Genomic DNA, 26903 nt, shown 5'->3' on the forward strand with positions numbered 1-26903 from the left:
AAAAAAAAAAATCCGGTATGACGCGATAACAAAGCAAATGAATTGTTTCCTAACTTTTATATCTTTTAATTGCGGTATATTTTTGTTTTCTTATAGCCTCCTGGGCAATGCCGCCAGCAAGCTCGGATGGCGCTTCTTGAAACTTGATCCGTCCCTGTGCGCGCGTTCAGCGGAATGCGTTCTTTACATTCGATGTAACGTCGGGGGACTCTTCCGTGAAAATAATGATGTAATAGTGTTTCACACACAGGTACGTCTTTTTTTTTCATTTATTTATTGTACTTTTTTTAAATTTTCCAGTCACCGTTACATAGCATAAGAAAGCATTGGCTTTCCATTCAGAGCATCTTGACGCATTTGTAGTCTTTATCCAATGTTTCCTTTTCAATTATAGCAATTAATTGATGAATCGCCACACCTCATTTTCAAAATAAGCATCATATCAAACACTGCCTTTTCAATCTGAGAATTTTGACACCTTTTCTTGCACCTTTTTAATTTTATTATTTTATTTAATCAATAGCACTCAAACTTTTTTTGTTTTTGATTAGCAAAAGCCAGCAATGGATTTTCATTCATAGCATTCTGACACCTTTGCAGCCCCCTTTTCACCGTTTTTTTAGTTCATCGATCATTGATTTTTTGACAAGACATTGCGTATACCACACACCAATCAACATCACTAGACTCACAAACTGTCAGGGTTTTTTTTTCATAGACCTCAATTATTTCCAAGTAGCCATGCCGACAACTACGACTACTACGACGCCGACCGCTTTTCGGCTGAGCGCTGTGTACAAGGTATCGCTTAATAAAGGTTTGGTTGTGTGGGGTTTAACGTCCCAAAGCGACTCAGGCTATGAGAGACGCCGTAGTGGAGGACTCCGGAAATTTCGACCACCTGAGGTTCTCTAACATGCACCGATATCGCACAGCACACGGGCACCTTGCCTTTCGCCTCTAACGAAAAGCTGCCGCCGAGGCCGGGATTGGATCCCGCATCCTTGTGAACAGTAGTCGAGCGTCGCAACCACTGCGCCACCCCGGCGGGGTCGCTTAATGAAGGGTGCCTACTAGTGTCCATGATGTGCCAATATTACAGCAAAATTCGTTGCTGCTATCGCCGCCGCGAGGAATGGAAACTTTTTCCCGTCTTTCGCACGGTTCTTCTGGCAGCCGGAGGCACAGCAGCCCAGCTGTATACGCTGCAAATTTCGAATTCAGACGCGTACTTCTTGAGGTAACTTAACCATCAAGTACTGCATATACATTCCTAAAACTGCAACTGAGGCATATGTGAATTAATTTTTGCTTTGCCTAATTGGGCAATATGACGCTCGCAAGCGCAGACCGACGCGCATTTCAGCTGCGCAGCGAGCACTGCTGGACCCTTGGGGGAGCTTGGCAGCGAAGAGGTCACGTGCTGCTAACCGGCCTGTTACAGAGAGGCGCGACTAACTCATAACATGCTCGGCCGGCTTGGTTGCGCAAAGAACCATGCTCCTCTACTTTCCAGGTTCCTCTAATCGAGGCTCTACTACCAGGCTTCTCTATTTTTTTAAAGGTAGCGACAACTACACGAGCACACCCTGAAGGGGGTGCTCGTGTATTTTATCTGGAAAGCGTGTGCCCGCGCGAAGCGCTTTACGCGAATTCGCTCTTCGCGTGAAACGTGCGGCGATGTCACTGAAACATGCACCATCATGGGCGTCTATTGGCCTCGATATCGAGCATAGTCGCCACACTTGCGGTGCAGCGGCGAAACATAATCAGTGTGGATGCGCGCTCGCGTCGTCCGCTGATCAGCAATATTTCCATGCGCGCGTACGCTCGGTGTGTCTCCCTTTTCCTCCGCAATTCCGGTGCTATTTCATTTACCTGCCTGTCTCTTACGACAGAAAAAAAAGAGCAGGCTGTGATCCCACGCTACAGTGAAATACAATAATTGTCCTTGGCATCATCCGTCGGTATTCGGCGATTGAGGTTATTAGTCGCGCGGTACCGGCTTTGTTCAGCCAGAGATGGTGTGCAGCCACAGGAGTAGCGCGTGGCAAACCCGCCGGGCAGTATACGCTTTATGTGCTGTACTTAATAAACTATATTTGAATCAAAGACTTGCAACCAGTCTGTGTATCCTTTTCTAACGCAGTTCAGAACAAAAGCCTTGCAACTGTGTGGGCTTGGGAGATTCTAGCAGAGCAACTATTGTCGTCCCGGATTTCACCGTGCCCTGCAGTGTGCCAGTTGAATAAAACGCAGCGGCTTCGTCTTACAAAATAGACATGGGTAAGTAAAAGCGAGTCAGTAGCACTTACGTTGCTCGCAGAAAATAGACTTCGGGTGGCAACTTTCTTTGTAGGTAGTCCTGTGTCGCAGCAGTGACTCTTCACGAGGCCAAATGCAGTTACTCCGGTTACTCGCTATAATTGACACCGAATTTGCCTGTATTAAAGCCCTATATTTATCAAACACGCAATCACTTGTAAAAACGGGAACAGATAAGCGAAACTCCATTTGTCAAGTGTAACGCAAAAAAAAATATCAGGCCCGGGAGCGCGGTACAGCAACAAATTGCGTGCAAAAAGACGTCGGCAAATCTAAAGACAGGTGGTTGCGTTCCTTGTTTTCCTACAATCTGCGCTTCTTCTCAGCAGCGTTCGCGATCGCTACGGTTTTTATGGACAAGTGGAACACTCTAAGCAATACACTGCTCATGATTTGAACAGAGCTGGTTTTCTTTGTCAGGAAAACGGCCGCAAACTTGGAAACAAACCGACACAGCGTGCATACATTACTACGAGCGCCGCCGGCTGCCGATCCACATTATTGGAGTGATGGTGGCGCTATCTCTAGGTAGATCTCGCAGCGAATAGCGCCCGCTTCTTGCGACCGTAATGGTGCACGTTTGGCGGCATGGCCTGTGCGTTTCACACAGTCGGAGCGAATTCACAGGCAAAAAACTCTTTTCATGCTAAGGCACGACCGACACAGCTCCGGGCAGCAAAGCGGTGGATTCGCTAGCTGCTCGTTTCTGTCTTGACCGCAGTCAAAGTACCGAACGTTCGATTGTGTTTCTGTTTTGGTTGTTTTGTTTCCGCTATCTTAGCTTTCCAATTTTTGATTTCTTACTTCTGCATATAGTAGCCACCATTCATTCGCACACAAAACATTGTCCTGATAGACCACAGTTTCCTCAAGAAAATAGCCAGCAAGGACTTTATTCATAAACATTTTTTTTTGCTGTCAATAGCTCATGGAATTTGAACTCAATGCTAATTTAAGATTGAGTACCACATTCTTTATCGAATTGCAGTAATCTATGTATCAAATTGTCGCAAGTATCTCCTCATTACCCTTTCTTGGTGCCTTTTCATCAAAAAGCTTCCTTAAAAAAATGGAAGGCTGCAAGGGTGCATTCCGGCACTATTGTCTTCATTGTAAAACTTGTTAACAAAAATGATAGTTTATTGTGTACTCACTGTACACTGATGTGATGACTTCAAATTGCCTGCACGTTATACTGCAATCCAGAGGCAAATACACCTGGTGACAGATTATCCACATGGACAGATAGCAAGGGTTGATTTTTTTTTTTCACGCCGAAATCAGCGACTGTTCTCACTTAGATGGAAACTCCCCATCGACCAAAAAGAAGTCCTGTTGTCGAAACACTGCCTCGGCTTGTTAACTGAGGCTGCCCCTCAACCCATTTTCAAAGCTCTTTCATATCTCATAGCATGAGTCACTTTGGGACATTGAATCTTATAAACCAGTATTATTTATATAAATTCCTTGAGCTTACTATGGTACTTATTGGGAAAAATGAAAATGCACGTAAGAATAGTTGCATAATTCACAGCTTAAAAAAACAGCTGTGATACAAGGGCAAAGCATCACATTCTGCTGGGTTCAGAGTCACATGGGGATTGATGAAAATGAGAGCTGACAAGTGGCACAACCCGGCAACAAAAGAGTGGCCACATTATAATGAACAAACGTAAGGTTATCATACAGCCTACAAAGAAGTTTTCATGCAAGGGAAACCAGAACATACAGCCTATACTCTCCAAGCAGATACATTTAAGCAGTGCTGTTGCTTTCACAATAAAGCTATGTGTTGTGCTCTCCACCTCCACAAAACGCAAAGCCTTATCCAATGAAATGCCCGCAAGCAACCTTCGCTTTGTGCTGAAAACGTTAATACGCACTCTCACTTCTCCACAGTTTGCAGTGAATGAGCTGTTTTCAAAAATGTTCGCTATGCGACCAAAAAGCCCGTTGGCATACACATAACAATTTTTTCTACCAGACTTGTCTAGACTTTCAGTGCAAAATATGTAAGCGCCAATTATCATTTTTCGAAACTCCATGCCATTTTCAGTAGATTGCCCTTTTCCCAGAAGGAGAACAACACCTTGTTTTACAGTATGCTTTCACATACCATATCCCTTCAGCAAAGATTTGAAGAAGGTGCATGTGTTTTGCGCGCTGTTCTTCATGTGAAGAATGCAATGCCCACAGATTTGACAATGCTTGAAGCATGCCAAACTTCTGAATAATCTGTAGATGTGCATAACAGACGCCATTTACAAGTCTACCAATTTTGCCATTCATTGGGTCGAAGGGAAAAAGGGAATACCCCCAGAGTGGATCCATGTTCACCACACTTTCTACAATGTGCACCAAAAGATGAGAGTTGTACGTCACGAATTCCATATCATATAGCTCTTTATATTCCAATAAGAATTCAGCCATAACTTTCTTAGTTTTATAACTTGTTCTACAGAAACAGATGGTCCAACCAAGTAATGAATTATGCCTACAAATCTCAACCAATTACCATGTTTTCTATCTGGAATTCTCTTTTTGAGGGCAACTGGTGAATAAAAAAACATCCAATTCCTCCAGTCTGCAGGTTTCCAGTTTTTGATCTCATGCAGATTTTGGCAGCCTTGAGATCTCCCAAATTGGGATGAGATGTAATAAACAGACGTTGGCAAGATCCAGATGACGGCGAAATGAAAACTTTTTACAGCGGCTAGAATTTAGCCACATAAACATGGTAGACCGCACAAAACCTAGGCAAACAGCGTGCATATAGTCCACCACAAAACTTGTAGCAAAGGTGAAAAATGCGAGAAATGAAAGTACTGAAGGACCTCTAATACCACAACACGGAACTTTTTTTGATACAGTCCTGTTGGCATGCTCTGTAAATGACACGGGAGTCCTTGCTTTCCCCTCTGAGGCTGACGCAGGATACACACGGCAAAATTCATTACCTTTCGGAACGACTACACCTTCGTTCGCACACTACGCACGCCCATGAGCTGCATTAAATTGCTGGGTGTTCATCACTTCACACCTTGCAACTGTGTCAACAGTAAAAGGACCTGGATAGGCCTTTGTTGTATGTGTGTTACCTTTGTCATCATGCTATGTAAGGCCACCTGTTGTCACGTTGTTCAAAGTTTCTACCAGAGGAAGTAAAAAGCTGTTCACCCAGCCACAATCCTGCTAGCGCCAATTTTTGAACACGTTCCTTATATGGGAGCTCATTTATTATTTAAAAATTGGCCACATGGAAACCTTCGAGCTTTCAAAAAGTGGCACTGCATTAGTGTTTAAAGTGAATGTCACATCAGAGGGACCTAAAGATAACTTGTTGTATTCTATACTCTGATGTCTTGGACGTCTTATGTCTAATGTCTTGTCATATGACGTCTAATGTCTTGGACGTCATATGACAAAGCTGCACAACGATGCCGAAGAAGGCCGTATTGTAGTATGTCAAGCATCTGACTTTCGACATCAAGGGAGAAGAAATATGATGATGAGTTCACAAGGTCCTGTAATGTGCAATCCTTTTTGCACTGACTACAGGAAACAGTGACTTAGTGATTTTGCCTATGTATGCCATGCATTAATCACAGTAGAAGTGTCTGACAGTTTGGGTTTCAGTGCCATAAAATTGCTGAAAAATCGATACTTTGTCTTTGGGTATGGTGATCCGACTGGCAGGTGTGCACTGATGAGCTGAACCAAGCTCTCAGTGGCTTCCTTTGAGCAACCATGCCGCAAGCTGTGCGTCATCACCATCAAGAAACTTTCGGCTCTGGTGAGCTTTGCCCCAGGGAACAGCAGTTCTCCCTGAAAAAAAAAGAAAAAACTGGATAAAAAAATCTAAGACTGCAACAATGTTTATACATTTCGGTTCAGTGGCTGAGACGGATATTTTACGACACTGACAAGAGTGCGGGGTGAGAGAGGTGTTCAATCACCCCTCACAGCAAGGCAAAAACATCGTAGATAGAAAATACCAACCTCTCCCTCAACCCATACTTAATATGGCTTGATATGTCGCCCTAATTTTTACTTCACCTGTATCTTAATATTACCGCTGCGGCAGGGATCTGAACCGCGATCAGCAGCCGAACGCAGCGCACGAAGGCTTCTGGTTTTAGTCAGCGAACTGCTAAGATGGTTGCAGGCCAACTATATAAAATTTGCAAAATTCATAAACTCACCATTTTGTCGTCCTGTATGTTAGAGACACTTTGGAGACCAGAACCGGAATCATGCTCTGGCTCAGTGTCGGAACTTTCGTCGCTGTCTGTAGTTAGATCAGCCGAGCCGTCCTTCCTATAGCTATTTCCTCTGGCTCATTTTCTGAGTCTCAGATTGCAGGTTCCCGCAAGGGTTCCTGCAGCACCCTAAAGGTTGCAGGCGGCTCCTGGGGGCCGCCAGAAGCAGCGCAGTATGTACTGTTTTCAGAGAAGTCTTGCGCGCCAGGTTTCGAGCGCAGGTAAAAACGGCATTTGGAACGATAAGGAACATCAGAGGATGAGTCCCATAAATATCTTCCCAGCTCTCGCTTCGGCAGCATGGCTAAAACTATAGAAGCTAGAACATTATTTATGAGGCTTGTCACGTTCAGCTCTTTTGCAGAAGTGGGATGGGATGAACCTGGCCGCCTGGCCACCTGGCACATAACACTAGTGGCACTAGCCCGTAAAAGGTAAGCTGATATGCTACAAAAAGAATAAATTATTTACATATAAAACCATGTTTCTCAGTCAAGCTTCGACGCCAATTTTCGTATTGTGTTTGTGTTATACTAGCTTCTATTTTATACAAAGGATCGAAGCGCATTTAAAATAATAACAGATTGGGCTTTTTGCTTTTTACTTACGTAAAAAAAATATTAGAATCAGTGTTAATGTTTAATGGTTTCTAACAAGTAATCATCGCTTATTATGCTAAGAAAAAAAGCAATTGTCTTTTTTATCTTAGTCGGTTTTAGCTTTGAACAACGTGACGCTGTGTCCGGTAGTGGCAACACTGGTTGACTCAGCTGCCCCTAGCCACAATAGCCATAGAGTTTCTTACTTTTACCTAGAGGGAAAGCTGTGCTGCCGTCTATGGGGGTTTACATGGAGTTTTAGACGAGCAGTTCAGCTACCATGGGTGCTCAAAGCATCATGGGCCGGAGAGCTCTCAAGTGCAGAACTACAACTTTTGGCCAAAACTAATGCAAAGATAAACGTTGTTCTACCGTAAATAATGTCCTAACATTGAATATTGTGACTACAAATTGCAAAAAGAGAGGGAAACATTATGTCAGTGTGATATTTATCGAATATAATCGATGGCTCTTTCTCCTATTGGCCTAGTTTTGACCACCACAAATACCAATATTTCGCACTTAATAGGCAAACTTTGAAAGCAAAAAATGTTATTAAAATATTTATGGTAGTGCAATCACTTAAGGAAGTTTTTAGTGGCATTTCGGGAAATAGAAACCTTTTATTCGCGACGTCTGCTTTTGCTCCTTCGCTACTATGGCTTTTGGGGTCTATGTATTCCCCTTGAGATGATGATGATGATGACAAAAGAGAAACATCGCAGGAACGCTACTCCACGCACCCGAGAAAAACCGACTGTCCCGCATCAAGTAGCACACCGGCCAATGATTCTTAGCGCGCCCATGGTGGCTGAAGTGCAGCGCCCTCAGCTTTCCCTCTAGTTAGTGTAAAACACTCTATGACTATAGCTACTATAGCCACTAGCGGCCACGTGTCAATCACTCAGTTTTCAGCGTCACGGTCACCATTTTGTTCTTTGTGGTGTTGCTTGGACGGTGATCTTTCATTTGCCTTCTATCTGCGACAAGATGTCTGATATTCTTATAAAATGGAAGTCAGAAGAAAAATGGGATGTCTATGATGTAAATTCCCTAGCTGATACGGCCTTGGGCATGCGCCTTCTTACCCAAGAAGACGCGATTAACGAGCTCCGCGGTAGCGAAGTGCACGTGCGCTGGGAGGGTAGCAACGATCCATCACCAGCGGAGCTTCTTGCCTTCGGTAAGTTTTCTTCTGTTACAACTTTACGGTACGTTACTGAACGGGATGGTGACAGTGAAAAATATTTATTAGGTAATATTTACATGGGCTCATTGTGCGCGCTTGTTCAGAGTTTTGTTCATTTGAGCTCTCGTGCTACAAGTTGCGTCGTCTCTTAACACCTGTTCACTGCACGGCACTTGCCATAACGAGACACTTAAGGCCAAACAAGCAGTAGGTGGTTACGCGTAAGTACTTTATTTATATTTGGTTAAGATCGCGTAGAACAGCGAGCGCCTCAGATTTCAGGTGTTCGGGAGAGATGCATACGGCTGCGTTTGAGGGCGGCCCCACTCGCGCGGTGCCGCGCTCGCATGAGGGGGGGGGGGGGGTTCTTGTTGAGGGGTGGGATGGAAAAGGGCTCTGCTGAATCAACCAGGGGAAAGATGAGTAGTAGGAGTGCAAAGGGCACTTAAAACAGTCACTGTACATTTTGCCTAGTAACAGTATCGACGGCGTCGTGCTCTGCGGGTTGAGAAACGAAGCAACTTGCGGTGCGAGAGCTGATCTTCAGAGCTTAGTTTCTCGCGTTAAGAAAAAGTTATTGATGAAAATTGCATAAATGAAAGGCAATAAACAGTTCTACTAGGCCGTCTAAATGTATATTTTTTGTAATCGCAGGGTCAAGTTAGCATGTGTTTATGGCTCAAAATGCACTTTTGCAACGACGCTTTGTTTTATGTGCTCCAACTCATAAAAAAGCCAAATTAGGTGAAAACGTCATTTAAAGAGTCTCTTTATTGTTCTCCGAAAACTAATAGTTTTATTATTGGCCACTGACCGATTTCTTGCCTTTTCTTTTTGTTCAAACTGCGACCACCACATGATTACCTTTTTCTTTTGCGAAATATTTTTTACTATGCACTCTTGGGCATTTCCATGGTTATTTTTAGCAAATGAGAGATGATCTAGCGCAACATCTAGGATGTTTGGTGTGAATGGGCAAAGATACTGGTCGCATGATTCTACTATATAACCAAGAGTGAAGGTAATAATACCCAGAATGGGCATTTTTAAGTAATATGCCATGCAAACTGCAAACTTAGCCAACACATACGTACATGTCCATAGTGCTATTCTATGCTGCTGGAGAGCACTGACGCGGAAGAGACACATCAATGCACTGCCGATGAGAGACGGGTACCATGTGAATTTGGGTGACAAACATCACACTGCTTTCTGGAGAATAAGCATTGCATTTAATAATCTGCAGTGCGATAAGGAGCAGCGAAAACGAATAGATGTGTGTATGGGTACAGGCCTTGTTTGAATCATGTACTTATCTCTGGAGTTGCTACACACTGAGCGTATTTTAGGTACAGGTGAATACTCATGATGGTGGGTTGTGTGGGCCGCTTAGGGGCGTTAGCTGCATTTGGTTTGGTGCAACGAGCCAAGATTTTAGAGGCATATATCTACATAATGCTACATTATATTTCTTTATTGTTACAGGTAATTTGCAGGCCCTCGAAAGAAAGCGCAACAAACTCGCAGCTACAGCCATGGATGTGCCGGAGTCGGAGGCAACAGCCAGTCCACAAGTAATAACCCAAAGCACTACTTTATTATTCTCCACACGCCAGAAGCAGTAGCAGCAGATTTTGTAATTGAACAATTGCTAGAACAGATTGAGTTTTCCACCTAAGGGGAAGTTTAATGGAAAAAGTCAGATTAAGGGGAAGTAGCATTTTGGTATAAGTCTATTTTGTTCTAAGAACTGTCTATTATACTAAAGTTATTAAAAGCTGTAATCAAGAAGGTAGGACTGAGTTTCCATTTCAGCTTTCTGTGGCCAGCCTGCACAAGAAATGTACTTGTAACACAAGATATTGTAAAGGTTGGCTGCAAAACAGCTTTAGTTGCTTTAAATTCGACTGTAGGTGAGCTGTACATCAGCTTTTCTGGAAGTTTGGTTTGGTTTGTTTGTGGGGTTTAACGTCCCAAAGCGACTAGGGCTATGAGAGAAGCTGTATAGAGGACTCCAGAACTTTTGACCCCCTGGGGTTCTTTAACGTACTCTGACATCGCACAGCACACGGGCGCCTTGCTTTTCGCCTCCACCGAAAAGCTACCGCCGAGGCCGGGGTTCGATCCCGCGTCCTTGGGAACAGTAGTCGAGTACCGTGACCACTTCGCCACCCCGGCGGGGTTTTTCTGGAAGTGTGCTGTCATGTAAGTCAACATTTCTTTAATGTGCTTTTCGTGGCAGTGCAGCTGTCAGTACAGCTTGCTACTGAGAGTTTTGAGCACTGTTATAATTCTCATGAAGTCTGAAAAGAATATGTGCATTATTTTTTAAAATACAGTGGTTGCCAAAACCAGTGCAATATGCTTCAACAAGCAGCTTGATTCCATCGTAGCACATTCATAATTACAAAAAATGGTTCTTTCAGTCAGACGGACTTCCCGTGAGAGAGGTTTATGCAAATGCTTTAAAGGTAGCTTCACTCTAGGTCACACAGCAACTTTCGTGTTACTCTAATGTAGGCTTTTTTCTCAGCATTTCTGCAAGCTTAGGCACGTAGCAGTTGCATGGTGCTGCATAGTATATAGCAGCCTGCTACACATGAGGCAAATGCACTTACAGAGATTAAACAAATGCATTCCAGCAAAAGGCAGTTATTACTCGAAGTAATTAACACCCAAAAGCCCAGTAGATCCCTGCAACCGGTCCCCGAGCAGTGGTGAACTTGCTAAATATAGCAGTTGATACTATAAATGCCACCAAATGTGCTATTCCATTGGTGGCGGTGCAATGTAGCAGGCCACACCTCGTGAGTTTGCATCTATCACCGGTGGTGGAACAAAGGGGGGAATTGAAACCTGGTTATTGCAATTTCTCATTTATTATGTGAGTTATTTTCTTCATAAACAGAGAGCTGGGGTTACTTGCGTGCTTTTATAGGCTGTCAGCTGTAATGTTTTTTTTTTCATTTTATTTGCTGTCTGTGTTTATTGCAATATTTTTCTGGCTGCTTTCTTTGACTACTGTTTTGGGATCATATAAAAGCCTTCGCTCATTTAAAATGACACGTATCATATCCAGACGTTATTTTGTTAATGGTTTGCAAATTCTTAATGAATGATTCACTCATATTAGGAACAACACTGCTGCCCTGCAGCTCACCAGGTACCTGAGTTGGTAGCAGAGATCACCTCAGTGAAGAAAAAACTGCAGTTAGCTGAGGCTACAGCTGGTAAGTGTGGTTTTCATGTGTGTAAGAGTGGCTACTTGGCCATCTTTGTAAGAGTACCGCAAGTTATGCAAAAGATGATTCATAAAACATTGAAACAAAGAGAACAGAATGAGTCAGGGAGAAATATAAATTAAACACAGCTGATAACAAGAATGGGCATGTACAAGACACTAATATGAAGCTAATATATCTGGCTGACCATTAAGGTAGTACAACATATTGCAAGTGACGACAAGCATAATGATAGCTTGCATAAAGGATGGTGCCTGGGTGAATTCAAAGGTGAAATGAGCTTGCTGTACCTGGCACAGGAAAAAGTTATTTTTCATGCCACGGTCTCGGAACCTGCAATGATATGCATTGCCTTATGACAAATTTCGCGTGCTCTGAAGTAGTGCAAATGGATTAAAAAGTATTTACAAATGTTTATCATGCAGCCCACAAACATTTTATATTGTGCACATTGATAGCTTTGTTGTTGATGCTTCAATAAAGCAGATGAAAGCGAATAACAAAATGTTGCTTACATGCGGTTAACTTTATGTAAGAAAAAGCAGAGCAGAAAAGGGAACAGGCAGCCTTTTGTCCCAAAATTGCCCCAAAAGAGGAGGAGGATGTCTACAAGGTCACACACACAAAAAAAGAAGCACCTGTCTTCTCTGCTCAACCATTAGGCCCTTCACATTCGCGGATAAAGGATGTACATTTCCCTCAGGTTTTGAAAGGGGGGAAAATGTTGGGAGTGGGAACAAGGCCCAAATGTATGTAAAATATAGTTTCAGTGTACAGTTTTCAGAAGAGGGGCCAGGGGAAGCTAACCACCCGCTCTGCTTTGCATTCTTTTATTGCGAAGCAATACTACTTTAGCTACCACCTCAGCCCGTGCCATGCCGCGGCCGCATAGCCACGCTTGACCTTTCGCGTGACCTCGCTGCGTGACGTCATACCATCTGTGTAAAAACGGGGCCCCATCTCACGCCGTCGCCTTGCGCGGCGCATAGCCACGGCCGCGGCCTGACTCCCGCTCCTCTCACCAGGTGCGCTGCGCGCTATGTGACGTCATACCATCGGCTTAAAAACGGGGCCCCATCTCACGCTGTCGCCTTACGCGGCGCATATATAGCCACGGTCCCGGCCTGATTCCTGCTCTTCTCGTCAAGCCTATGAGATGCCTCCTCCAGCTTATACGCTTCGGCAGGTTGCAAAGAGAAAGCATCAGTGAGCTGCGTAGACAAAAGAAGAACGAGAAGAACGGCTTTCCAAGCGACGAGCTCAAGATGCAGCCAGGCGAAAAAAACGCTCAGCGTCTTCGGCAGCAGAATCAACGGCAGAAGCAAGTGAGGAAATTATAAGTTTGGCCGACAGTGTGGAATGTGCATCTCGTTCCAGCACTACTAGTTTGAAACGCCGGAACGCAGCGAAACGGGAGCGACGTGCACACGGCGCGCGAATTCTTTGGTCGAGAGGGTAGGACTCGCCGTCCCGGCGGGCTGTGGCGTTTAGCTTCTATGTGTTTTAAGGTGAAAGCCTTTAAAGGCTCATGCGGACTGGACAAAATGTGTCCCGCGTTTGCAGCGTTCTGATTGGGTGTAACATGTGTGTGTCGTCATTCTTGTCTGTGCGTGTTTACCCATGCCAAACATAGCAGAACATAGCACAGCCAAGAGTATCACCATAGCCATACTAGCATAAGCATAACCAGAGCATCACCACGAGCGGTACAATAGCAGAACCCACGTATTGCTTCGCAATTACCAGGCTTAACCAACCTAAGCCACAGCCAGTTTTTTAAATTGCTAGTTTTTTTTCTCGATGGGGGAGCTGGAGAATGGAGGATTGAAAAAAGTTGTGCCATGAAGCTGCGGAATATCTATTTGATTATGGCACTAGGAGGTAGTCGAAATTTTTGACAGCTTGGGCCGAGTTTACAGCTCCACGTTTTCTCACCGAGTTGTGTGGGCAACGCTTGTTCGCTGTATCTGGGAATCAGTATCATTTCTGTAACACGTGTTGGCAGTAGTACCACCCTCGGTAATTATTGAAGTGCTCGTTACAGTGGGCTTAGCTGTACTTTTGGCAGGATAAGCACACACTTTTCTTGTCTGCTGCTTTATTGTGACTCATTTCTATGCTTACTACAGATGCCTGTGGAATGGTGAAGCGCTTGAAGACAATTCTGCAGCAGGTTGAGAAAGAAAAGGAGGACCCAAAAGAGCAGCCTGTCAGGCCATATGAGAAGGTATGTTTGTTTGTATTTCACCATCCATGTGTGAATAAACTCTTGTCACTCTTCCACAACTCAGAAACTATAAAATACTGTTAACCACAGCTATTCAAGGATTCTGTTACGTAGAAAAGACAATATTGCGATGACGGTTTGTTAAGAAAGTCAGGGTTGATCAGGTGGATTGTATCATGTGTCAAGATGTCACAAGTGACGGTGGAGTATTGGAATACCAAGATACTTTATTGGGTGAGTTGATAAACATCCATTGCTAATTTAAACAGCGCGAACAGGAAGGCACAGGACAATATACAAGGAAGCCACAGTACAAGCGCTGACTCACAACTCAGCCTAAGTTTTTACTTCGAAACCCAGATAAGGACAAACATGAAGAAAACGAAGCAATCACGTGAAAGAACCCCTGGGTTCACCTGCTACACAAAACGTCACTCAAAAAAGAAATCTCTTTGCTTGAAAGAGCAAGAGAAGTCTTGCTGACAGTCTTGCTTCAGCTATTTTTCTCGTCAACATTTCTTTGTGGCGATACAAAATCCTAACCTGGTTAGACATGGGAGTACACTTCTTCGCCTACTTCATTGTTTCACAGGAATGGCAATGTGAGACCAGACATGTATTGTCCCTGCCACTTTCCAAATTGTTCCAGTGTTCCAGTAGTCTCTTGTTAATACAGCATCCTGTTTGTCCTATATAACAGGCTCCACAAGAAAGTGGAAACCTGTACACAACACCAGCCTTGCATTTAACAAATGGGTCTCTATGTTTCACCCCACATTCTTGCTTCTTCGAGTCTCTTTCCTTTTGAATAGCTGGGCAAATCTTCATCTTGTGCCGGGGGCGGTCAATGCGACATCAACACCATACCTCTTGCCTACATTTTTGAGGCCATGTGAAATTCTGTGCACATATGGTACCACCGCAGCTTTCCTCTTCTTCTCACCCATGCTAAGCAGGGATTGTTTTTTTTTTGCGAAGTTTATTGCCTCAGGGCCTAAAAGGAAGGTTATGATGGATGAAGGGTGTGGTCAAATAAATGAAAAAAACGTTGGCTGATGCAATGAAATCGAGGAGTGAACGATGATGCGGTCCCAGTGTCCAAACAGCATATGACTGCGGATTGGGGGGGAGAGGCCAGCTGCCACCAGGTGCCGGATCCGCGTTGCCTTCAACGCTGGACATTCCCACAGTAGGTGATGGATGTCAGCTTCTATATTTCTAGACTTGCAGATGGGGCACCCAGGGTGTGGATATAAATACCGAAATTGTGGCCACTTTCGGATCACTACTGGTGTTAGGGCCACCCCAACTCTAATCCTCCGAAGCGCCACCTCCTCTGCACGGGTTAGACCGCGGGGGAGGCTTACCGTACACGGAGGTATAAGAGCACGTGTACGGCGCCGGATGTGCTCCATTCTTGTTAAAAGCAAGGTGGCATTGTCCAATTTTATGAGGTTGGGCGATGTCGAGGTTGAGTTTGAAAGGAGGGTCGCAGAATCCACTTGGCTTTGAGCACTTAAAAGGTCACGCGGGATCCATTCAATACGAATTGGATTTGGTATGCGAGCCGCTAGACTGTGTATGTTCTGGCAGATTTCCGGGCTACTACTAACGCGTCTAAGTAGCTTTGTCACCTGGAGGGTATCTGTACGAATGATAATACGGGCCGTGGTAAGCATGGGAATGGCGGTCACGGAGGTATAAGAGCACGTGTACGGCGCCGGAGGTGCTCCTTTCTTGTTAAAAGCAAGGTGGCATTGTCCAATTTTATGAGGTTTGGCGATGTCGAGGTTGAGTTTGAAAGGCGGGTCGCAGAATCCACTTGGCTTTGAGCACTTAAAAGGTCACGCGGGATCTATTCAATACGAATTGGATTTGGTATGCGAGCCGCTAGACTGTGCATGTTCTGGCAGATTTCCGGGCTACTACTAACGCGTCTAAGTAGCTTTGTCACCTGGAGGGCATCTGTACGTATGATAATACGGGCCGTGGTAAGCATGGGAATGGCGGTCACAGAGCGAAGCGCCTCTTGCACTGCAAGCAGTTCCGCACAAAAAGAAGATGGAGGTTCCGGTAATTGAAATGTGGACGTCTTGTTCAATGAAGATTTGCTAGGACAGTAAACTGCTGTTATCACTTCTCAGGCTTTGATGCTTGCGTCGACGTAAATTACAATCGAACCATGTGGCAAGCGGGCGTCTTGTTCCATAATTCGGTCGCGAAGTGAAGACGTCGTTTCCTGTGTTCTTGGTCGGCGTAAATCAGTTGGCTTGTTATCGCTCAGCTGTACAAAACGCCAAGGAGGAAGATCTGGCAGTGGTGGGGGTAGTAGTGAATGTGTCGATGCATAAGCCTTCAGAGCGCACGTTGCGTGAGAGAGTGCGGCCTTAAGCATGCGTGCATCACGTCGTCGCTGCACCAGTTCATCTATTGTGTTTAGTTGTGCGTTTTCTTGGAGCGCCACGATTGGTGTAATGCGAGGAAGGCAGGTGATGACCCTCATTTATAGCCTCAAGTCCGTCCCATTGTGCCCTTGTCAAATGCTGAAATTGGGCTTGATAAACAAGGCGCGGTTGCACAACTGCCCGCACCAGCTGTCTCGCAACATCTGAGCGAGCGCCGCCCATTTTTGGAGCAATGCGTCTAATCAGACCCAGTGTCTCTAACGCCTGCTTTTTTTAACGCCAGACAGCCATGTAGTTCCAGTTCCTGACTCATGAATTGTTAAGCCCAATATTTTTACTGTTGAACTTTCCTGAAGTGGGGTTCCGGATAGATGTAGACGAATAGGTGTTGCCCATAGTTTACGGTGGCCCCAGCGGTTGGCGACTGATATGAACATAGTGTTACTGGCGGAAAGTTCAAGGCCGATGGAAGATGCATATGTGCACGTAATATCTAAAGCTGATGGCAGGGCCGATGATTTGGTCAGTAGGTCGTTGTGCGTGCTCCACACTGTGATGTCATCAGCGTATATTAAGATTTTAAGATCAGAAATTTCATGTAACCGCCATGCAAGTGAGAAAAACGCAATATTAAATAATGTTGGTGACAACACAGATCCCTGGGGTACGCCGCGAAGAGGGACAAATGATCCTATGGCCTCGCTACTGAGGCGTGTTGCAAATTGTCTATTTTCAAGGAAAGATTTAACAAAATTGCGTACTTAAAGTGGTAAATGGAGCATGTCAATTGAATCCAGAATGGCAGCATGACTGATATTATCGTAAGCCTTTTCTACATCCATGGCGAGGACGGTGCGCACATTGTGGCTGCGTGTTGATGATAATACTGAGGACGCCAATACAGCCAATCCGTCTTCGGTGCCTATAGGTGGTCGAAAGCTAATCTGGGCCGGGTGGTAGAAACCGTGATGTTCAAGCCACCACGAGATTCGTGTGGCGAGCATTTTCCAAGGAAGCTTGCAAATTGTTGCCGTTAAGGAAATAGGTCGAAAGTTGCTTAGGTCTGTTGGTGCTTTCTCCGGCTTTGGAATAGGGATCACAATAGCCGATTTCCAGCTGCCTGGTACATCGCTGTCTAGCCATACCTTGTTACTTGGGGAAAAACTTGCGCGCTGCTTGTCTTGCGAAATCATTCGGAGACAAGTTTGCTGCAAAGCATGCTGTGGCCGCTGCATCAGGACGATGACAACCATGCTCCATGGCATGGAAAGTTCGCCAAAGATGAGCATTCTATGACTGTGTGGAGAACTGCTCGCACCACAGGTGCCAGTGTCGTCGTGAGAGATCACGCTCATACCTTCGAGCCTTAGCAGTAACGTAATTTAGTCTTGTACGTGCATGCGCAGAAGTTGGGTCTCTGGTTGCAGTCAATTCCGCTTGTCGACGAGCAGCCCACAAGTTGAGCAGAGGCACATCCGGTGTTGGTCGACCAACCTCCACCCAGGTAATGGTTGTAGCCTCATTCAGTGCGCTTTTTATGCGGCCTAGAAGCGATGGTGCCGACTCCACAGAGTAATTTTGAAGAATGGCGCGGAAATTGTCCCAATGGACAACTGTACACTTGCGGCGTAATCGTCGCGCCTGTGATGGATAGAGACCGATGATAATAGGCTGATGGTCACTGCCCCAGGAGTCCGGCTCTAAGTGCCACGAGGGGGTGCCGGTTCCTGACCACCACGTAAGATCTGGAGCGTATGTTCCACTCCTAATATGACGCACAGTCCTTGTTGGTTTATCTGGATTGTTCGGGAGAATAAACAGCGCATCCGTAAAGGTGTCTCGCACTCGCCTGCCGCGAGGACTTAAGGTGGGGTATCCCCAGTCCGGGTGAGGCGCATTGAAGTCACCAGCAACTAAAACTGGATATCCCGGGTATTGTTGCCTAACATTCAGCAACCATTCAAGGTTTATGCGGGAGGGAGAGCCACCACCAGGTCTTACATAGACTGACACAACTACAACAGTTGCCTTATAAAATTTGACTGCCACTGCAACAACCTCCTGATATGAAGTACACCAATTTTCCAGAGCAAGGCGTACCTGAGGAACCGTGTGTCAACATACACAGCCACCTTTCCCGAAGGAGTGTCCGTGTGCACACGTCGGTCGCCCATGGAAGGAGACACGTATCCACTGAAACCAGGAATGGGTGGCAACGCGTTGGTCTCCTGCAGTAGCATGGCCCATACATGAAGCTTGTTCATGCGAAGACGGGACTTGAGCTGTCCAACCTTTGTAGAGAGCCCTCTACAGTTTCACTGAAGCACACCGCGATATCTTGTAGTCGCCATCTTGATTATGAGTCCAGATGTCGCAAAAGCACAGATGTCAGGTTAGATAACTGAGTGACCATAAACCTCAGTAACAATTTCGAAGAGTTATCAGGCAGGGCAGCAGAAGACTTTTGGGAATCAGTGAATGGCATGGGAGTATGGGACATAATCGTTGGCGAGGCAGCTTTGATATTCGCGGTCTGGGATTCCGTTGCTCGCCTACGACGAGCAAGCAGTTCACGATGTTTGCGAAGCTTCTAGACCTCCGCTAAAAGCCTTTCAATTTGGTCGTCAACTGCTGTCACATCATCCTGCGGAGGTTTCGGCATGTCCTTCACGTTTTTACTCTGTTTATGACGACGTTGTGCACTCACATTAGCGCTGTAAGCTTGTGGTGTACAGATTGCCGGTGGCTCTGTCTCAGATAGCTGTGGCCAATCATGGTCGTCCAACTGGAGAGCCTCGAATTTGTTGAATGTCTGAATCGATGGTGAAGTAACATGTTGAGACCATTGCCTTTGTATCCTATGACGGACCTTTTGAGTTGCTTTCTGCTCTGCTGGGCAAGTTGGAGAGGTGATATCATGGTCATTAGCTTTGCAAAGTCCGTATCGGTAAGATACTGTTTCTTCTAGCATAGCGTCATCTGGTGTTGTAAAAGGACAGGACCTATGCATATGTCCAGGTCGGAAACAGGTATAACAGTAGACGACACTTGGTTTATATAGTTGAGGGCGTAGAATGCAGCCATAATAGTATCGGCGAGTTGGAGGAGTCTTGGGGCCTTGCAAGGTGACGATGCAAGAGCGCCCCTTTCCCATGCGACGAGCTTGAATCACACGATGAGTAGGGCAGTAGAGCTCACGCTGAAGTATAGCCTGGTCCTCGTCAACGTCTACGTTGTAGACAATGCAGCGTTGTAGATCGGAACCATCAACAAGACAAACCTGGACTGGAACCGAGACTTCGCTTGTTACTGAAATACACTTAGGTGTTTGAAGACACTCAACAGCAGCCAAACTCGGGGGTCACACAGCAATGGTATTCGACCTCTTCAACACATTTAAATGCGTTGAAGAAATCTTGCTACCACGGAATGGGAAACGCTGTATTAACAAGAGACTACTGGAACACCGGAACAATTTGGAAAGTGTCAAGGACAATACATTTCTGGTCTCACATTGCCATTCCTGTGAAACATTGAAGAAGGAGAAGAAGAAGTGTACTCCCATGTTTAACCAGGTTAGGATTTTGTATCGCCACAAAGAAAAGTTGACGAGAGAAACAGCTGAAGCATATTTTATTTCAAGGGACAATAACTGTGTCAGCAAGGCTTCTCTTTCAAGCAAAGAAATTTCTTTTTTGAGTGACCTTTTGTGTAGCAGGTGAACCCAGGGGTTGTTTCACGTGATTGCTTCGTTTTCTTCATGTTTGTTGTTATCTGGGCCTTGGAATAAAGACTTAGGCTGAGTTGTGAGCCAGCGCTTGTAGTGTGGCTTCCTTGTATATTGTCCTGTGTCTTCCTGTTCGCGCTGTTTAAAATTACAATGAAGTATTGGAAGTTTCCTGGTTAGTTTGCTTGGTTGATTTTGTGGCTCAATAATGCTGACAAAGACTGTCTTGTAGTCGGTATATTGAAACCTGAATGTTTCATTTTAAAGCGATTGAGGTACCAATTTTTGTTTCGTTCACTATTTGTTGCAAGTGCTGTGCATTGTTCCGGAACATGGGACGTATGCTCGCCAATATATGTATTTGCGATAAATAATACATCAATATTCCCACTGGGTAATTTTGAATTATGTTTTTCATAACTGGAGGGGGGGAGGGGCTCTTTAACGTCGCAAACAGGAAAGAGCAGCTGCATTGGTCACGTAGATCCGTAAAGTCATGATGCATCGCCTGTCCCTGTCGCTTCGTCTACTCAGGTACACGTGTACGTACCGTTTCGCCAAGTGCATGGCTTCGTATAGAATAGTTGCCACCAGAGTCAGGATGATTTTCTGATTGTTTCTTTGTATGAACCTTTTTTCAGCCTGGTATCTTTTAAATGCTTTTAGAGTTACTTATTGAAAAAAAAAACTTCCTTGTAGGGTGACATAGGAGGCGGCACGTTTGTGGAGTCATCTCTTTTGGGCCTATTGCCCAATCAAGCAGTGGCCATGGAAAGTTTGCCCAGGCCCTCTTGCGGCAAGTGTTCTCGGAAGATGAGCTAAAGGGATGCTCCCTCAATTGCGCCCAGAATTCCCGAATGCACGAAAGGAGGGATGTACTTTACCCTGATATTTCTGCAATAATTGTTAGGTGTGCTTTTTAGATGTGTTGTGACAATTTGCTTAAATATCTTGTTCACCACTCAGCCACGCCGAAACTGAGAACTATTGAAATATTTTTGCATATTATATCATGATCACATTCATAAGGTTGGGACTTCATGTTTCGAAGTGTACGGACGATTGCTGCCGCTCTAACAATTACAACTTCTTGGCCATTGAAGCTTGCTGCCTGCTGTCACCGACAACTGTTCAGGATGCCTATGCGCACTATTTTGTGCACTGGAATCATTTTAGCATGTCGAGTGTGGCATCACTGGCAAATTTACCAGCGCCCGCTCTTCGCTGGTGCTCTGCTACCGTAGGCGTAATTTTCGCGGAACATGGAACTGTAGCACAAACCTTCAAGGATAAAAAGTGCAACCAAGCTTCGATGCCGGCAAGCGCAGCAGCGACGATACTATTTTGCGTGTAACTAAACCTTATTTGTATGTAAACATTTCGGGAAGCGATTTGACGACCGAGGGCTCGGCTAATTTATACGCAGAGCAAGGAGCTGCAAAGCTTTAGAAACACGCAAAATATCAGCATTACAAGCGCTGTATGTTGTTGTTTGGGCCCATCACTCGGTAAACTACCCTCTACCTTTTTTATTTTTTTCTTTCTGCTGTTTATACTGGGCCGCGGTGCAGGCTACGCTCGCTAATGCGTAGGCCCTGTTTGGAGCCTGCAATTGAGCTCAAATTGAACGTTTTGGCAGCAATCATTGTGTTAGAGGGCCCTCATGATCAGCTGTGAAATTTGATATGCAGGTAGCCCACATTATTCAATTTCAGAGGTTTGACAATCTTGGTCTCTTTCGAAACGACCTATCGAAACATGGCAAACACTAGAAAAAAGATACTGCCTTTGTTTTCTTGCAGGTGGGCAACAACTTCGCAGCAAAAAGCGATTACTTGAACTATATTTTTCATATGCGCACCGATGGTCGATTGCAAGTACGCTGTTGCCATGTTGGCTTCTGAGGGCTGCTAACCGGGACCAGTGCGGCCCCAGCGCACATTTGGCGCTTCTCCCAGTGCATCGCGGATTCCAGCGACACACCCAGAGTCAAAAAGCTAATCCCAGTCTTCCCGTCACTACTCCAGTGAATATCACAGACCTCCAGCGTCCCCAGCAGATCCAGTGCGAAACAAGCGCGAAAAACCTACCGCACTGGAAGATGCTGGGAGACGCTGTTTTTTGCAATAGGGGGTTTAGCTCTGGTTAAACCTGGATGGAAGCGGAAGCTTCTTTTGCCTACTACGTTATTCCCCTATCACACTGTATCAGTGTAGGGCGCTACATCATTGGGGATACCTAAGCTCAGGCTTTTAGGGGTATCACGCGAGAGCATAAGCTACCAGCCCAGATATGAAGTCCCGGTTTAACCAAGCCGTATGGACATGCCTGCGTGTCCTATAGGTAACGTTAATGCAAAGGGTTCTAGCAGGCTGATTCTGATACTACCCTTACATATGAAGAAGTGACCTTAGTTGGCAGCTCCTGCCCGTGGCATAGCAGTATCGCGAATTCAAATGTTATGGCAGGCTGATTCTAATCTCACCCTCCCACATGAAAGGAGAGATCCGAGTTGGCGCTCTTTCAGGCACCCATCAACACTGATGCTGAAGGCTCGAGTTGGTGTCCGTAGCGAAGCTTCCGCTTCAGAGTTGGGTGTGTCATTAATTTATTGATTGGTATAATTGAAAATTTTGAAAAATGCATCCAAATGTGTCAGATTATTCGTAATGGAAAAGCAGTGTTTGCCGATGCAAAGTTTATGCATAAAATATAAAAAACGTGGAATACAACCGCAGCACACCCCCAATGGAGGAACTTAAAGGTGTCCCCCTAGTTTTTTACCTAATTCATTATTGACCATGTTTGAGTACACGAGGGCAAACAGTTAGGTAGCAGGGAAGGAGCTGGTATCGAAATACTATTTCGCATAAGATTTAGGATGTGTTAGATATTTAGTCTACTACTATTTCATTATGTCTTGGCACATTGCTATTGCCTTGGCATGAACGTTTTGATAAGTCTATTTTATTTTACCTTACTTTTCTTTCAGGGTACACATGCAGCAAGTTTCCTGGCTTAAGTGCCCCTAACATCAAAAAAGCAGCCTGGCCAACTATTTAGCCAGGCTGCACCAGAAGAATCCAATCGCAGCTCCTGATGCAGGGAGTGCATCTCCTGATGGTTGAGCAATAAAGGTGATTTGCACTCATATAACGTGGTTACTACTGCACAGCAGCTGACATAAGCAGTCGACAAATTGGATGCTTACAGTAGGATTACTACCTTAATAATATTTGGGCCCATTTAATGTGTCGAATACAACTAATGAACTCAATGACTGTAGTACATGCCATCAACAACTTGTTTGTATACAGCAAGGTTGACATTTTGTGTGCAGTCAACAACTGCGATACACCTTGTGAACTCAACAACTGTAATACACTCAGTCAACAACTTAGATTCTTGCAGCAGAATTAATGCTGTGTTGACTATCTGTGCTTAGTCAACAACTGTGACACAACTTGTCAACTCAGCAACTGTAATGCACTCAGTCAACAACTTGGATTCTTGCAGCAGAGTTAGTGCTGTGTTGATAATCTGTGCTAAGTCAACTTCAATACAAGTCGGCGGTCAACAACATTAGTACACCCAGTTAACAATTCTGAGTGCCACAGTTTGATAGGTGTTGACTGGATATCAACAAAATTTGTGTGTCCTTTTTGTGAGACAATTACTGATTGACTTTACATAAGTAAACAACTAGAACACATACTTTACACACTTATTCTTGTAAGGGAGGTTTCCGTTTACGCTTCTCCGCTAGCTACTCTCGGGAATTCTCCAAGGCTCTGTGTGTTGGTTACTTCGCTATATGAAATTTTATTGCGCATAAGCGGCTGTGGCTATCTCGCGTCAAGCGCAAGGTTAGCTGATTTATTATGTTTGGTCCTAGATTTATGATACTGATACTTCATTCAAAACATTGGCTTTATGCATACCCGTACAAAGAGAAAAATCAACGAGAGCTGGGTCCATTGTTACTTTTTATTTATTTAAATGACTTGACCTTTAATTTCCAAGTGTGCAGTCGTTGTTTTTAAACTGTGCAGTATACCTGCCTATTCAATTATCTGAGGACCATTGCAAACTTGAGTGATGACATATCGGTTGTTTTCTATGGTGTCAGATTTGGCAGATGTTTTTAAATAGCTCGAAGTGTTTCAAAATGTCAATAGCACACAAGAAGCGCTTTTTTAATGCACATACAAAATGGTTTATTTATTAAGTTCGTATCTGAATGTAATTATCTACGAAAAATTTTAAACCGTAACCTAACTTCGAGCTCGCATTTTGGACACATCGTTTTAAGGGCATCCATTAGGCTTTGGCTGTTAAGAGACCGTCTCAAGCACTGCACAAGAGAAACTAAGGTAATGCCTTACGGTTCCCGAATACACCCATTGCTTGATTACGGGGATGCCATTTGGGGACCGCACATACAAGCAGGCGTGCAAAGTAAAGCACTGCGATTCATTTTCAATGCATATGTAAGTTATGTTACCATTACCAATTTAGACAGATGAGCGGACCTCCAGACGCTTGGACCCGCCGCAAGTTCTATCTTTTAAAAATGTTGCATAGCATAATACATAAACAAAAATGAATTTTCCCGATTACATGAAATACAACACATGCCGCCTGACACGGCCTCCCGAGGTTATGAGGCCGAATGAGGCCTATATTGCACAGAAGGACGGGCGTGTACTTTGTTATTGAGGCTTACCGGAGCGACGATAACTACAAGTACGGTTCCTTGTGAATAAAGATATACCTGGTAATATAGAGGAACTCTATAGCCTTAATGAGCGGGTGGCAAGCATCGTAATAAAGTTTAATAGCAGTATAAACTGAAAGTTGTACAGGCCTACGCGCCGGCATGTAGCCATGATGGCCAGGTAGTCGAAAGCTTCTACAAAGATGTAGAATTGGCAATGCAGAAAGTAATAACACAGCATACTGGAGAAAGCAAGATGGAGACCAGTGGGCAACTATGGCATTGCGGTAAGAAATAGCAGGGAGAAGGTTAAGTTGAGTTTGCTGAACGAAATAACTTGCGAATCGTGAATACCTTCTTCAGCAAACGGAAGAACCAGAAGTACATATGGAAAAGCCCTAAAGGGGAGACTGAGAATGAAATCGACTTTATACTCTGTTCTAATACTGGAATTGCGCAGGATGTAGACTCAAGTGGAAAGGTTTGGTGCAGTGACCGCAGAGTAAGGTCTCGAATTAACGTGGCTTTGAAGAGAGAACGGAACAAATTAGTAGGACTTAGTCCATCAATGATTTAGAGATAAGGGGTAAAAAAGAAGAATTCAGGCTCTAACTGCAGAATAGATTTTCAAGTTTAACCGACGATGATGACCTTAGAGTAGAAGCAATTAACAATAATTTCAGAGATATCATCATTGAGTGCGTGATAGAATTGGGTGGCAGGATAGTTAGAGAGGACACCGGTCAACTATCTAAGGAGACAAATGATTTGATTAAGAAACGCCAAAGTATAAAAGCCTCGAACCCAATAGACTGGATAGAATTGGAAGTGATAACAAAGCTAATCAATAAGAGCAAGGTGGCCGACATAATGAAAAGTTAACATGGGGAAAATTGACCATGCTCTAAAGAGCGGTCGTAGTCTGAGAGCGGTAAAGAGGAAATAAGGCGTAGGCAAAAATCAGATGTATGCACTGAGGGTCATGGTAGGCAAGGTCAATAACATGGACAAGATAATCAAAGTAGCCGAGAAGTTCTATACGGACCTCTACAGTAGTCAAAGTAGTCAGGACAAAAATCAAATCGGCTGTAGTGAAGAGCAATCAGACATTCCGCCAGTAACAAAGGACGAAATTAAGAAAACCTTAGAAATTATGCAAATTGGAAAGCAGGTGGGCAGGAGCAGGTAACTACAGATTTGTTGGACGGAGGGGATATCGTGTTAGAAAAACTGGCCACCCTGTGTACGCGATGCCTGATGACAGAAAGTACCGGAATCATGGAAGAACGCTAATATTATCCTTATTCATAAGAAATTGGACGCCAAGGACTTGAAAAATTATACCATTCAGCTTGCTATGAGATACGTGCAAAGTATTTACTAAGTTAATCGCTAATAGGATCAGGACAACCTTACATTTTAACCAACCAAAGGATCAACCAGGATTTCGTAAAGGGTACTCTACCATCGATCACATCCTCACTATCAATCAGGTAATAGAAAAGTGCTCGGTATATAACCAGCCCCTATACGTAGCATTCACTGACTACGAGAAAGCATTTGTCTCAGTCGAAACCGCAGCAGTCATGCAGGCATTGCGAGATCAGGGTGCAGGTAGCCATATGTGAAAGTACTAAAAGATATCTATAGTGGCTGCACAGCAACCATAGTTCAGCATAAAGAAAGTAATAAAATTCCAACAGGAAGGGCGCTAGATAAGGAGACGATCTTCCTAGTATTATTCACAGCTTGCTTGGAGGGTGTATTCAAAGACATGGAATGGGAGCAGTTAGGCAACAGGGTCGATGGAGAATATTTGAGTGATCTGTGATTCGCTGATGACATTCCCTTGTTAAGTAACTCAGGAGACCATTTGAAGTAATGGTTAATAATTTAGACTGAAGAAGCATGAAAGGCAGGCTTAAAATAATATGCAGAAGACTAAGGTAATGTTGAAGAGCCTTGAAAAGGAACAGCAGTTGGAAGTGGTAGGCGAATACGTCTACTTAGGACCGGTAGTGACAGCAGATCCGGACCCTGAAAGAGAAATAACTGAGAGAATAAGATTGGAGTAGAGCGCATTTACAAGGTACTCAAACATTATGATAAGCAGTTTACCGGTATCACTCAAGAAAAAAGCGGAAAAGTTGCATCCTACCGGTACTCTCCTACGGGGCTGAAACATGGAGATTAACGAAAAAAGTTCTACTTAA

The 26903-nt window shown here is 44.5% G+C and overlaps 1 long non-coding RNA gene across 1 annotated transcript; it reads left to right on the top strand.

Annotated features, from left to right (window-relative positions):
• Positions 1-12724: 12724 nt before the first annotated feature.
• On the top strand, positions 12725-23115 carry LOC146184424 (uncharacterized). Its single transcript, XR_014708566.1, has 3 exons — positions 12725-12939; positions 13744-13841; positions 22966-23115. It is a non-coding gene; the product is annotated as an uncharacterized LOC146184424 (long non-coding RNA).
• The last annotated feature ends 3788 nt before the right edge of the window (positions 23116-26903 follow it).

The sequence above is a fragment of the Amblyomma maculatum genome, chromosome 7, assembly GCF_055883805.1.
Source record: "Amblyomma maculatum isolate TAMU_Amacu chromosome 7, ASM5588380v1, whole genome shotgun sequence".
NCBI lineage: Eukaryota > Metazoa > Arthropoda > Arachnida > Ixodida > Ixodidae > Amblyomma > Amblyomma maculatum.